Source organism: Polypterus senegalus, chromosome 5, assembly GCF_016835505.1.
Source record: "Polypterus senegalus isolate Bchr_013 chromosome 5, ASM1683550v1, whole genome shotgun sequence".
In the NCBI taxonomy this organism is placed as follows: Eukaryota; Metazoa; Chordata; class Cladistia; order Polypteriformes; family Polypteridae; genus Polypterus; species Polypterus senegalus.
In genome coordinates this window covers 173345644-173360058 of record NC_053158.1, presented here as the reverse complement: position 1 = coordinate 173360058, position 14415 = coordinate 173345644, and the positions used below count along the sequence as shown (strand labels likewise).

At 39.2% G+C, this 14415-nt stretch overlaps 1 protein-coding gene across 2 annotated transcripts in view; it reads left to right on the top strand.

The window, feature by feature from the left end:
* dpp6a (dipeptidyl-peptidase 6a) overlaps positions 1–14415 on the top strand; it is a 937255-nt gene that overhangs the window by 333155 nt on the left and 589685 nt on the right. The gene's annotated exons all lie outside the window — the stretch shown is intronic.

Genomic DNA, 14415 nt, shown 5'->3' with positions numbered 1-14415 from the left:
TGTTCCAAGCTGAAAGAAATAAACTCTGGTGTGGTCTTATGCTGTTGTTGCACATATTCTTCAAGGTCCAATAGATTGTGTTCAGAGATGACCTTCTGCACACCACAGTTGTAAAAACCCAATGTTTGAAAATTTGTGACATTTTATTTAGCCTGAAGTCTGGCCATTTTCCTCTTACCTTTGTCATTAACCAAATATTTATGGCCATAACACTGCTGTTCATTGGATATTTTTGTTAATTGCATCATTCTCTTTAAATAGTGTGAAAATCTCAGGAGAGCAGATGATTGTGAGATTCTACAACAACCACCTCTAGCACGAACAATCACACTATAGTTGGTTGTTTGGTTGAAAATCATATTTGCTTTAATGAGCACATTAACCAAATAAAGTGTCTATGTAGTGTGCTTGAACCTGTAATGACAGCACTTTTGAAACACCAGCCATTCATTGGTTATTCACGGTCATATACTGTAATACGAAAAACTTTCAATGGTCTTGGCTATGCTAAACCACAAGAAAAATAATTTCATGCCTAGTCTGGATAAACTAAAACAAATTTATTCATCATCAGACATGCTTTAATCCAGGTCAGGAGGATTTTAGAGACTGGGACATATACAGCCAGCATTTAGCTCAAGACAGAAATCAAACCTGAAGGGGTGATTAGTAACTAAACAATGGACAGTTGGAAATTTATACTTTGAGTCTAGAGATTAACATTTAAGGAGTTAACCTAAACCTTCCATCTTGAAGAGACATCTGGCAATGCCTTAATGACAGAATGAAAGGGCAAGCCTCAAATCTCATCCCTTCTCTCAACTATTTTACAATGCAAAAGCCAGTTAATCTTAATGTTAAAATGCCCATACATGTTTGCTTAACTTGAATAGAGTATAAGTTTCACAGTTACTTAAATAATGGTATTATTTTACTCTATAAGTAACACTTAATAGAACTTTCTCAGCTATATCTGTAATAACAGGATGTTAATTAGTCAGTTAGGAACATAAGCATGAACTGTTAGATTTGCTTTCAAATAGAACAATGGCATGCAATTTTCTAACTGTATGAACATATGACTGTATTATCATAAATATAAAGAAACATAACAAGATACGTAAGCCTTAAACAAAAGTATCATATACAAGAACTTTCCTTTTTCCATGTTATCAGTTTTTCTTATTTGTTTTGGGTGAACTGTCTTCACTTTGAATTTTTACAAAAATTTTAAAATGAGCATACTTGGACTGTGTAATGATTTGCATACACGTCACACTGATTGCCTGAACTATTCTATGAAGTAAAGTAAAGCTACGCATAGTTCTGTAGTAGTAAACAGCTATTGCAGCTGTTCAGTATTAATCGAAAATGTGATGCTAGACCCAGATTAATGGTTTGTCATTATCTATTTGAGAATTGTTTCTAGCACATTAACTGCATGGCAGCTAAACATTGTTTAATTGGTTCAAAAATTGGTTCAAATCAGACTTTGTCAACTTTTTCAATTATTAGGTTACAGTTAGGATATCTACAGTTACTTTTCATGTCCTCAATAACAATGTGACCTTAGGAAACGGGTTTTGACAGCTGAGTCCCCTACTAAAACTGTTGTCATTTAGAGCAATTCTGTGTTTAAATTTTGCTCCCCTTTAATAATAATGCTAATTACTAATAATAATCAATAGCATTAATATAACACTGTTCTACCCTACTCAGATCTCTTTGTTGCAGGTTTGTCGCGGTTTCTATTGTAATTAATGTCTACTTATTGAATATGCTTGAAGCTGGCATTCTTTAGGGCTGAGGCATTATTGTGTGAAAATGTAAGCGTTTTAGTTCTAAACAGTTAATCCTGATTGATCTGGATTGTTTTAACCAAACAGGACGTTGCCTTTGTTTCTTGCTTATTGGATATCTAGAAAAGGATTAACAAGCAAATTCACATGTGTCATTACTTACTTGATTTGATTGCTTTTTAAGTATAGTGGATTAGCTATTACAACCCTCTATATCACGTCATCTTGAAAGCTTTATTGTGAATCATCTTTCTGTGAGATTGCGATCAATGTGAGATAAAACTTGGAAAATGAAGAACTCTGATTTATTCCTACTTAAAGTACAATTTTGTACTATTGTGTTAATAGAATAAATTCTAGGAAAGCTCTTAACACTCATAGCATTTCAGTACATGTGAATGAGGAATGAGAGTTTGTGCCAGCTGAGTGGTCTGCTTTCCACTTTTTTCCCACTCTCCGTTTTGTGTAATTGATTCATTGGAGAATATTGCCAGTAGTTTACTTTATTACTCATAGGTTGTTTGATAATGCACCTGTGTTCTACAATTATGTGGTATTTTGTTTGCTTACTGATGCACCTGTTTTTAGTTATTGTTTAATTGACTTTGTAATTATATCCCCCCTGGGCCAAGATATTCACCTGCTCTGTTGAACAAGCAGATATCTACAGGGTAGCGAGTAATGGAGATGCACTCTCTCTGGCAAGGCATCCAACCTTGTTGCATAGTTCACCAAATATCAGGGCAGGGTGGAGCCTTAATTTGTTATACATATACACATACTCTTTTTTTAGAGTCATTATTAGACTATGAAATGCATAATTCTCATGATTTATTGAACAAAAAAGAGCAAAGGATCTTTAATAAATAAGTGGTTGTGTTTTGATGCTCTCGGCTCCTCTGGATTCTAGCATGCGGTGAAGAGCTTCACTGTTTTTACACTGCTCCTGCTGACCTAAATGAAGAGCAGACATAAATGAAAGGAATACTCAGTTGATGATATTAGATTTTTTTTACAAAATAGGACCTTTTCTGAAACAATGACATTAGAATTCTTAATTCATGCATATTGCAATTAATAATAATGGTGATGCATTTGACATACCTACATGAACAACTTACAGCATACTAGCAATACACCTAGGGAGCTGGCTAATAGCTGGCCTGGTCTAAGTCAGTCACCAATCCAAAACTTTCAATCCAGAGGATTATTACCTCCTGAAATTCTGTCCTCAATATTTATTTATTTTTTCTCCTCTTTTATAAGTTACTTTTATCTTACGTTGGTTTAATTTACTCTTCCTTTCTTTCTAACTGTGCACAAATAAATGATAGATGTCACTGAAATTACATGATAGCACTGCTGCCTTGAAATAAAAAGACTGAGGTTCATTCCCCAGGTGTTCCCTGCATGATGTTTGCATGTTCTCCCTATGTCCATGTAAGTCTCCAATTTTCTCCCAAAGTTCAAAGACAGGGTTAGGGTTAGGGTTATGCAGATGCAGATTAGGTGAATGGATGCCCTTGTGAGTGAGTGTGTGTGTGGATGTGTGTGTCTGTGTGTGCTTGCTCTTCAATGGACTGCCTTGCACCCAGTAACTGCTGGGGATTGGTTCCAGCTGCACTGCAACCCTGCCCTGGATAAATGGGTTAGGAAAATAAATGGATGGGTTACTCTTGATGAAGGTCTGCAGTTTACTGGTATCCCAGTCAGGTTTGGTACCTACCTTGTACTTAATTTTGTCAGGGTAAGCTCTAATGACTTGTATCTTGAACTGGTTTAAGCTGGTTCAGAAACCATGGCTGTATTTTTACAACTTATTGTTATTATTTTGTATTTACATTTTTATGCGTTTGCATGCAGCATGAACACATTTGCAGAAGGGTGTTGAATTTTCCTCCTGTCATTGTAGAATCTGTGTATTTACTCTTGGCCTAGATACTTAAAAGTGCATTATATTAAAATGAATAGAACTAAAATACTTGTGTGGGATAGGTGCCAGCTCCACAGTGACCCTGCTCAGGATAAAGCGAGTTTAGAAAATGGATGGATGAAGCTGAACTGAATTAGCACTTAGCATTGCTGCCTCTGAGGTCCAGCAATCCTGATACAGTAAGAGTCTATGTGTAAATTGCATATTCTCCTTGTGTTACGTGAATTTACAAGTGCAGGGGCAGATTTTCTGTGCATATTCCAGGTTTCTCTCACCACCCACGATGTGTGCATTATGTGGAATAGTGACGCTAAATTGGACCCTTATTAGTGAATGTGGGTATGATCATGAGAGTGCTCTAGGATGAATTGTGGTCTCATACACGGATGGTTCCTGTCATGCATCTATAGCTGCTTTGATAGGCTCCAACACCCATTGACCATATAATAGAGTAAGAAAATGAATGAAAGAAAAATGAAAAATCCCAGCATATCCATCCATTTGTTTCTGAATTAACTATATACCCAGTTCAGGATGGTGTAGCACTGGAGTCCAGCAAAGGAGAATCCAATACAAGGCAGGAACTCCAGTTAGCCTAAAATGTGCCAGTTCAAAATGAATCCAAAATCTGATTAAATTTGAAAAAAATTACATTTAATGTTTGTAAGTGGAGAGTAGCACAATAGAGCAGTGGTTAACATACTACTGCCTTATATCTCGTAGAGGCTGTGCTTGAACTGTTTGGATTTTTTCCTTTTTGTGGACACTCTGGGTTTTGTGCCTCAAACCAGAGATATATACATATGTTAGCTTGACTAGATTGGTGTTCATGAGTGTGTTCCGACTGTACTGTCTAGGGTTGGCACCCACCTAGTGCCTGATGTTGAACAATAAACCTGTGCAATAGCTGGCACAAATGGGCTGGCATTCTGGCTGGGATGGAAAAGGAATTCTTAACTGGCCGTGAAAAAGGACCCTTGGGACAACAACATACAAGTACTTTTTCCCCCGATACACTAGGTGGCAGCATCCCTGGGCTTTGGTACCCTGCAAGTTACCCACAGGGTATGCTGGGCATTTGAAGTCCCAGAGTGTAGCCCTGTTGGGTTCCATGGGTGCTACCAGGGGGTGCTGCAGGGATGTGTACTCTCTTCTTCTTGGACTTCCATCTGACTTGGAAGTACTTCCTAAGGGGCAATACCCTGGCACCCAAAGCACTCCCGGTTCTCAAAATAAAATGAGCCACTCTGCCTCATTAGGGCATGTTGGAGTCTCATCATGGAGAAGTGGAAGATTTTATTATATTGTGTGTTTAATAAGAAGCCTGTATTTAAAGGTACTTGTATTAAAATTGGTGTGTGGGTGTGTATGTGTGTGTGCGTGCACCCTGCGGTGGGCTGGCGCCCTGCCCGGGGTTTGTTTCCTGCCTTGCACCCTGTGTTGGCTGGGATTGGCTCCAGCAGACCCCCATGATCCTGTAGCTAGGATATAGCGGGTTGGATAATGGATGGATGGATGTATTAAAATTATATTAATAAAACATTTGTTTAAACCGGGACTTGTGTCTGTGAGGTTGTGTCTGGAGTTTGGGGTGTTGTAATGTCCCCTACATGGTCACACCAGATAGGCAGGTTACAAAATAACAAAATAAATGAATTCATATTTGAAATGGTATATTTCAGTTAGTTTTCCTTTACATTTGAGTTGTTCACATTGTGTATTAGTACTTACAGAGAAAACTAATGTTTATCAATATTCCTATAGAGTTGCATTTCCCATTATTCCTCAAAGTATACATTACAGATCAATTGCTTTTACATAAAAAACAACAACAGTGGAAAACAAGTAAAAGAGCAAAACCTTTATGCTGCAGGCTCTAAACATCAGTTATTTTGCATAACCGACAATATTGAAGCTTTGAGCTGCTTATCACAGTCTCTCATGCATGCAGATAAGTCAGTCATGCATAGGAATAATAGCAATGGATGAAAATATTAGAGATGCAGTGATACTATTGTAAATTCTACACATTTGTAGAAACGCTGCTAAACACTTTGTAAGGAGCATTTGTTTAGCACTTTGTTTATTTACTTTTTATTTGAATTATTTAGTATGCACCTCACAGAGAGTTGTTCTGGACTGAATGCTTTCCTTGTTTGCTTTGTTGTAAAAGTTAAAATAGCTGCTTGTTTTAGTAGTTTGGCATCAGTGCATCTCTGCTGTAGTATACACTCTGAGCTCTATACTCTTGAATAACGAGAGCTGCAGTTTAAATTTGTCTTTATTCATAGGGCTTATACTGTACATGTTGTTGGATTACTCAGCCAGAATACATTCTGTATTCCAAGTCAATGTAACTAATTAAAAACTAACAACAATACACAGTGGTATGCATCTTCATCAGAATGTGGTTCTATTGATGGTCATTTATTTTTTCTATTACTATAGACATGCCCCTGACCTGCTACGCTCCTTCTAGTATTTAATGTCTTTTTCACAAACTCAAAATGCTGTCTCTCAGAAGCACAGTAAATCTAATGACATTTGTGAACAAAACTGTCAAGTAAGCCTTGACCGGCATCATCCATTACTGCTAACTGCCTAGAGTAAAATTAATACAAATTCAACTACTGACACACAACACAAGTGTGAGGATTAAATTGTGCCTTTTGAATTAATTCAGATTTATTTCATTAAACACAGTTTATGAATTGCAAATAATTTCTACATGCAATAAATATTTGTCATATTATCATCTTATAGTGTCTTATAGAAATATCTTCATAATGAGAGTGCAATATCTTTTTCTCCATTTGCATGAGACAAGGAGCCATAGATCAGTGGTTCTCAAGTTTAGTTCCAGGGTTCGCTGTGGCCGCAGACTTTCATCCCAACTAACCTTTGCTTTTAACTGGATGGCTACCTGAATTAAGAAACTTCTTATTAACCAGTTTCTATGTTTTAGTATCAATCCATAATAAGCATTTATATGTTTTAAAGAAGGAATAAATTAAAGTGATATTTTTATCTTGGTTTTTAAGACCTCCATCATCATCATCCTCATCATCATCATTGTCATCATGATTTTCATGATTTGTGCTGTTATTTAGTAGTGAACACACTACTGGGTCTGACAAACATGTATCTTCCACCATTCAGCTTTCAGTGGTGTTTGTTCTGGTGTCCATAATTATTAATTGCAACTATTGGGATATAATTAAAAAACTCACAAAACAAAATATTTACGTTAAACAACAAAAGAGAATCAAGTTTTTAAAGCTATGACAGAAATACAAATGCTTCTAAAAGTCAAATAAAGGCAAGTAAATATAAATCTCATATTATTGTGCATTCTATATAAGGAGATAGAGAATAAAAAAAGATCGGCTAATTAAATAGTGAATTAAAATAAATGAAACTTTAGTCACTAAGTGAGATAAAACCTGCGGCCACAGCGGGTTGTCATGGCTGAACCTGAGAATCACTGCCATTGATGAGTACAGAAAAGCCCTGTTTTTAATATGGTGTTTTTATTTTTAACCCCTTACTGCTCTACAGTACAAGTCATTTGCTGAATGCTGCTCTATTAATTTCCACTCAGCAGTCTTCCTCTGGGTTTTGTCCAATCATATCCTAAGAGCATGTATGCTGAGTCAGTTATAGTTTCTACATTGGCACTGTGAGCAAGTGTGGCTTTGTTCATGAGTACACCTTGTGATGGACGACCATTCTTTCCACAGATGATTCTTGCCTTATACCTGATGATACCAGGGTTGACTTTGGCCACTGCAACCCTGAACTTGATAAAGTGGGGTTCAGTGGTGCATTTATGGCTGAGTCCTCCATAAAGAACTGCTTTTAAGGCTGTTTTTTTATAATAACATTGGATGTTTTTGATTCTCTGTTTCAACTTGCTGTAACTGAAGTTAGAGCTGTTGCTTTAATATGTTCATCTATTTACTGATCTTTGGTTAATCCAGTTAATTATTACATGGAGTTTTCAAGTCAGGTCTAGTAAGAGACTATGTCCACAGTACTATATTTTCATTTAAAGATGCAGACTTTAGTTGATGTTTTTTCCTTTCCTCCACACTACTCTGGCATTTTTAACCCCTGAAAATGGAGACTTTTAAAAATACTTTCCAGACCCATATACATCTGAAAATATCAGCTTGGCATTGCAATGTGGATTGGCAAAAACATACTTTTAAATAAACAGACTCTAATCATGCTATGATTTCTTTGTATTGCAACCTGCTTATTACAATGTATCAATCCCTGACTGGGCACCATTAACAGATGATAACCATTTTTGTATGGGCGGGCGTAGAACAGTTGCTTTCCATGGTGTTTGTTGTTTTGCTTACCTGCATACATCTAAATTGTATTTTGTAAAATTTGAATTCTGCATACATGTGCAAATGGCAAATCATTTTCCAGTCACTACAGTTTTGCAATTGTAGACCTGGCCTGGACACAGACAGATGGACATCGTTTTTAGTCACCCAACACACGTTTATTTACACTATTTACAGTAATGAACCACACAACCCAGTGCCTCAGCACCAATCACCCCAAAGTCCAGGCCTCTTCCAACTGCCTTGTCCTTTCTTCAGGCCGCCTCCTGCCTCTCCACTTCCACCCGACTCCAGCCCCGAATGGAGAGAGGCGGCCCCTTTTATATCCACCCGGATGTGCTCCAGGGGCCTCATGTATAAACGGTGCATACGCACAGAAATGTTGCGTAAGAACTTTTCCACGTTCAAATCGCGATGTATAAAACCTACACTTGGCGTAAAGCCACGCACTTTTCCACGGTACCTCATGCCTTGTCGTACGCAAGTTCTCCGCTCGGTTTTGCAAACTGGCGGCACCCAGCGTCAAAGCAATGGTACTGTTCTTGTGTGATTACTCATTATTTTCATGACGCGGCTTTATAAATACACAGAAATTAACCGCATATTGTTTATTAGTGTAATGCATCTGATTGTAATTAACTCGTAACAATATAATGGTCCAGGGAACAGCCATAGTATTCCAAATGCCATAACTGCCTTAGCGTTGTTACTCTCACTTCTTCTTCTTCTTCTTCTTCTTCTTCTTCTTCTTCTAGCTCCTCCCGTTAGGAGTTGCCACAGCGGATCATCTTTTTCCATATTTCTCTCACTGCACCACTCGGAGTATTTATATCACTGTATCTGAGTGTGAATCACAGCAGCAGCTGATCGGAAAGAGAATTATCGGTATACGGCATTAAGCACACGCTGTCTCTGCCACGGCAAAACGTTTCAAAGCCTTTCCTGTACGGACCTCGCGGTTCAAAACAGATTAATCCCAAGAACTTTAAATGAAGCCAATCAAGTGCTCCTTGTAGAACTGTTTATACTTATAAGTACAATCACCCCACTGTAAACTTGCACTATAGTTATAATATCACACAACCTGAGCCACTTTATAAAGCGCGTATTTACATATGATAATGATATCATTTTTAAGGTGAAATGCAGCAAAATATGTTTGTCAAATTATACAGATAAAACTTTAACTTCATTTAAATAATCTATATTCTTCACTGGGAGTGTCTTTAAGGATAGAATAATTAAATATGTACTACGAAGATATTTCAATGTTCTTTAAACGTTTTGAAGAATCGGCTAAGCTTACAGATGGCTTAACGTCTAATACAGAGCTGATTGTATGGCGATCGGTTACTTGGGGAAAGAAAAGCACTGACTGCAGTGACGGCTACGCCAATATATATTGAATATAAAACAGAAATATAAAATAACAACACAGCTAAAAACGCAGCGACAAATTTCGGCAAAAGTTAAATGCTTGTGTCATGAGCACGAGGAGGTTAGTGTCTGCAACAGACGTGGCCATCCACCGTGCATGACATTGGCGGCGAAGGAGCCACCGATTCTTCCTCTGCCCAGTGCCACCACAAGCTTAGAGCTGCCCCTGAGTACTGCTGCAATAAATTATTTCATTGAAGTGAAATATGTTTAATAACGTGCTTTAACTCCTATCATCATGAAAATGACATCACGTATACATCTCAGTATTTTAGTTATTCAGAGAGCTGTAATATCACGAATGTAATGGACTCTGTGTCTAGTTGGAGGAAGAGAGTCGGTTTAAGAAGCAAGTAGTGATTCACACACATAGATCACATACGAGTAGAAGATCAAATACAAAACAAAGCATTTAACGTGCTACTTTAATTAAGATGTGATTTTAGAAACTGGTTAATTAAACAATTTTAAGATGAATTTTATGATGTTCTACTTTAATGACAAAATAAACTACGTGATTAAAGTGGAAATGTCGAGAATGAAGTTGACTTTTCGTGCTTTTTCCCCACCGTGTGGCTTTTTTCTCTGTACCCTAATAAGCTTTCATATGACACTCAGACAGTGGGCTTACAACTCGGCTTTTCACGGCGACTTTGATATGTGACTTCTTTTTTATTTCCGACACTGTGCGATTTTGTGAACTTGAGCTTTCATGTTTCTCCAACACGCTATGCCACTCGATCAACTTCCTTTTGTTGATTATACCACGGCTTATTTGAACAAATAGTATGTTTTTCCTTTGCCTCCACTTGGTATTCGCTGAAATTCTTATGTTTCCCCCCGTGCTTTTCCCATTGTCTTTTCACAGAAGGCTGCGCTTAAGGGCGATTTATATTGATTTGCATATTCAAATAGGCGTAATTCTGGGAGGATTTGGGGCGTTATATAATGCATGTGCACGAGCGTTAGTTTTCACGCTGATCGGGATTTATGTAGCGGAAGAACGTGGAAGTTAGATGCGCACAGATTCCTGCATCTGGATTTTTCTGTGCGTAAGCACATTTCGGCTTTTGTGCTTACGCCATGTTATAGTGCGAGTTCTACGCACGGCGTTATACATGAGGCCCCAGGGCTCTCCAGGCACAATCAGGGCGGTCACCCCCTCATGGTCTGGAGGAGGCGTAAGCCCTCCTCCAGTCCTCTTGGGCGTCCCGGCTGGGTACCACCCCCAGCCGCGTTCCCCACAATAAATCCTCTGGGAGGAAGTATCACTATCCTTTCCACTCTAGAAAGGCTCATATATATATCCATCATCCAACCCGCTATATCCTAACTACAGGGTCACGGGGGTCTGCTGGAGCCAATCCCAGCCAACATAGGGCACAAATCAGGGAATAAATCCCGGGCAGGGTGCCAGCCCACCGCAGGGCACACACACACACCCCCACACAGCAAGCACAGACTAGGAACAATTTAGGATCACCAATGCACCTAACATGCATGTCTTTGGACTGTGGGAGGAAACCAGAGCACCCGGAGGAAACCCACACAGACAGGGGGAGAACATGCAAATTCATAGCAGGGAGGACCCCGGAAGCGAACCCACCGTACCGCCCTATATATATATATATATATATATATATATATATATATATATATATATATATATATATATATATATTGTCACACACGTGCGCATGGGAATCAGCTGAAGGGCCAGGGGGTGGTAAAGTGTACTGACTATCTCTCTCAGTCCCTTGCAGACCTTTTCCTGGAAATCCCGCCTGTTGCCGGCCCCAAGGATGACGTCACTTCCAGGCACAAGAACACCACTCCCAGTTCCGGCATAGATGACGTCATTTCCCTTCCAGCCCTTTAAAACTGCCATCTTGCCTCAGTACAGGCAGTTCTGTTCTGGACTCCGAACTAAGCACATCGTGCTATTTAAAACTACTTTTGCAGCTGATTCAATTATACGGGTGGCTGCCCCAAATCTTTATGATGTCTCCGACTCATTCTTATCACAATATATATATATAGTGGAAAATTCAGCCCGGACACAAACAGACCGTGAGACAAACATCCAAAAAACACACTCGTTTATTTCTTTCTTCAACACACAGTGCACAAAACAGTAGCAATGTTCTCAGTCCTTTTCTTTTCCTTTCCTTTCTCTTTTCTTCTCTACTCTTTCACTGCCACCTCCACTCCTCTCTTGCAAGCTCTGTCCTCTGCCTCCCGACTCCGGATCTCTGAATGGGGTGAGGCAGCCCCTTTTATAATGCACCCAGATGTGCTCCAGGTGCTCCCTGATGCTCTTCCTGTAGCTACATGTACACCCGGAAGCACTTCCAGTGCACCCAGGTTCTCTATTGGCAACACTTCCTGGTGTGGCAAAAGTGCTGCAGTCCAAGGCCCTGGGATTGCCTAAGTGACCCCTGGTGTTGGCCACCATCGCCAACAGGATTGATCTTGCAAATCGGGGGGGCTGCCCTCTCGTGTCCCAGGGAAGGTATTGCCTCTCTCCCGGTCCTTCCACTCTCCAGGCGTCCCGGTGGGGCAAAGTCCCTGGTCATCTATCACATTGCCCCTCCACCAGCTGAAGCTTGTAGAGCGAAGCAGCCCATCCCACAAGTGCTGTCTTCCAACAGGATGGGGCACCAGCATGTCCCAGTTCATATAAATATATAGCAAAATGACCACAAAGGGAGAAAATGAATCCAATATCTTAAAACAATTATTCCTGAGCTTTCATCACCTACCAGGTGTTACCATCCAGAGGAAAATGGTTAAACATTCAGGAATCAAAGGCAATATATAGCAGATATGGCACTATATATAGACTAGTATTGTATCCACGGTCTGTGTTTTCATTCATTACTTCTTGTTGATATCAGCTGACGACAAACAAGTAAGAATTTCATTTTACTGTACAGAAAACACAACAGATCTGAACAAATTTGTGTATGCTCTAAAACCAAAGTGTCTAGATGTATAAAAAAAACCACAGACTTTCTTTACAAACAAATCTTGAAATCATATTTGGATTCAATTATTACTTTCTCAATAGAATATGCTATAGTCATATTTTCTTTTCTTTTTATATTAATCATTTTATCAACTTTAATTGTAAAGTATGTGTGTAGTGTAGTAATAGTGGTATTGGCATATGTACAGGGTACAGTGAAGTTCTTCTTTTGCCAGTGTTTTGGGATATACTGTCAAGTGTTTCATTAAACAACTAAATTAATCCTGCCAAAAGTGACTCAAAATCTGCTACTGTATTTAGAAACACATTTCTTGTCTGTGTATAGAAGCACTGAAAGGCAGGAAGAGACCCAGCCTTGACTCTGCAAGCAGCATTGTTTTAGTTGCTCTACACAACACACACAAGTTTAGGAGTTGGCAATCAACGAGCGTGAAATATGAAAATAATTATTTTACCAGTGTTTGAAAATAATTACACGTACAAGAGATAAAGCAGTCATTATATATTTTTAAACTTGCTTACTCCAGCTCAGGGTTGAAGGTAGCAAAGCCCACACTTTATAGTGTTGCACACAAGTGACAATGGAACGGCACAGTTTATCTTTGCCTTTTTTTTAATCTTTTTTGACACTTTTGTTTTTTTCTGCTTTCATATTCTGTATCTTGCTCTGCATGTGTATCGCACCTAGGAAATCCATTCCCAGGCTCCAGATTACCGGGATTCCTGGGCATTTTTCATTCCTGCATTCACGGGAATGAAACTGCTTTAATTCCCGGGAAACCGGGAACTGCCAAGCTCGCATATATAGCATGTAAATGTGTAAAAATAGATCAAGAAATAACAGAGTTATAGTTAAAAATAATTAAGTGGCATGGTTTTTTTGATCCACGGTGTAGTGTGTTGCCTATTAATTCAGTCAACAACAGACCAGCAGCAGTCAGTCTCCCGGCTCCCACTAAGACTGTGGACTGTGAGGAGTCTGCACTCTGCAGCTCACGAATGTTGGGACGGGGCAGACTTCATTGACGTCTGTCAGACAACAGCTTTGAACGGCAACTTGAAATTGCAATGCGTCAGTCTGTTGCATCCGCATTATCTGTGCCAAGAAACTTGCCATCACAGAATGATGACAAGAAACTGGATGCATCAGTAAAAGCTGAAATGGTGGTGTTTCAGAGCAACGGCAAGTGCGGGCATTGTTTAGAACAAGTGTATCAGTATCTGATGACTGTGCCACCTACTTCAGTGGAGGCAGAGCATGCTTTCTTGGCGGCTGGCTTACTCTGCACGAGTCTTTTGAATTCCACTGTTTTCATTATGTCTGACTTGCTCTGCATGTGTTTGGCCCCCTTGTTTTTAAACCTCTTTATGACGTTTTAATTTTTTGTTTGCTCTTTCTTCTTCGCTTAATTGTCCTTATACGCTTTATATATGCTGATAGCCCTGGATCTGTGTGTGCTTAAAGCCTTTACACGACTGAGTGTTTTGCTGCCCGTGGTCTTATTTGATATTGGTTGTAAGTAGGGTGTGTCTTGCAAGAATCTCATGTTCTACGTCCCCACAAGACGGTCCTGGGTAAGTCTCTTGACACAAAGTCTCATGATTAAGGTCCCCGCGAGACGTTCCGTGGCCAATCTCTTTTGTCTTGCGGGTTTTTTAAGAGTCTTCCGTGAAGATCACGTCTTGTCTCCCTAGTGACCACTGAATTGATTCTTTTTTCTTTAAAAGGCACCTAACCATAAATGTGATGTGAAGTGAGCCAACAGATAACCAATTAAGTTGGGGCCTCAAACTCCAACCTTCATTCAGTTTCTTACCTTGAAGCCAATTCTCGTTGCTAATTAAACCCATTATTTAATTCCTTGGTGCTCATTCTGCCATGGCAGACATTTCCAAAAC